Below are 1,231 nucleotides of genomic sequence, written 5' to 3' on the forward strand. Positions count from 1 at the left end.
ACCAGATGCCATGATCTTCGTTTTCTGAATGTTGAGCTGTAAGCCAACTTTTTCACTCTCCACTTTCACTTTCATCAATATATATTTAGACTAATAAAAAGACTCATAATGAAGGAAGGTACTTGTTTTAATTTCTACTACCTATATGGCACTGTTTTGGGCACTGTATATCCATGTATCTATATAGCTAGTATTATATATATTTCTGTGTGTGTGTGTGTATGTATTTTATAATCTTCACATTAACCCACTCAGGCCTTCCTTTTTTTATTTTTAAAAAAGAAAACTAGTTTGGGAAAGTCATTTCACTTATCGAATATCATATACTTAGTTATTGACAGAATCAGAATTTGAACCCCTTTCTAAATCAGCTGGAAAAACTTTAAATCAAACTTTAAATCAGTTTTGAACTACTAACTTTCATTATTCCTTGAGACTTATCTCTGATCATAGTTCCAACTTGGGTCATCAATTCATCTTAAAAGGTAGACCAATATAGTGGTTGGAATGCATAGACCCTGGAGCCAGAACCTGGTGCAAATTCCAGATGTATGTTTGTCAATTGTGTCATCTCTAGAAAGTTATACAACTCTGTGCCTCAGTTTCCTTCGATGTAAATGGAAATGATAACCAGAGCATTTATCTAATAGAGTTGTTAGCAGTTCAGTTCAGTCGCTCAGCTGTGTCCAACTCTGTGACCCCATCAACTGCAGCATGCCAGGCCTCCCTGTCCATCACCAACTCCCGGAGTCCACCCAAATCCGTGTCCATCGAGTCGATGATGTCATCCAGCCATCTCATCCTCTGTCATCCCCTTCTCCTCCTGCCTGCAGTCCCTCCCAGCATCAGGGTCTTTTCCATGAGTCAGCTCTTCGCATCAGGTGGCCAAAGTATTGGAGTTTCAGCCTCAACATCAGTCCTTCCAAAGAACACCCAGGACTGATCTCCTTTAGGATGGACTGATTGGATCTTCTTGCAGTCCAAGGGACCTTCAGGAGTTTTCTCTAACACTACAGTTCAAAAGCAATCAATTCTTTGGTGCCCAGCTTTCTTCACAGTCCAACTCTCACATCCATACATGACCACTGGAAAAACCATAGCCTTGATTAGACAAACCTTTGTTGACTAATGTCTCTGTTTTTGAATATGCTATCTAGGTTGGTCATAACTTTCCTTCCAAGGAGTAAGCATCTTTTAATTTCATGGCTCCAATCGCCATCTGCAGTGATTT

The sequence above is a fragment of the Bison bison genome, unplaced genomic scaffold (genome assembly GCF_000754665.1).
Source record: "Bison bison bison isolate TAMUID 2011002044 unplaced genomic scaffold, Bison_UMD1.0 scf7180017864347, whole genome shotgun sequence".
NCBI lineage: Eukaryota > Metazoa > Chordata > Mammalia > Artiodactyla > Bovidae > Bison > Bison bison.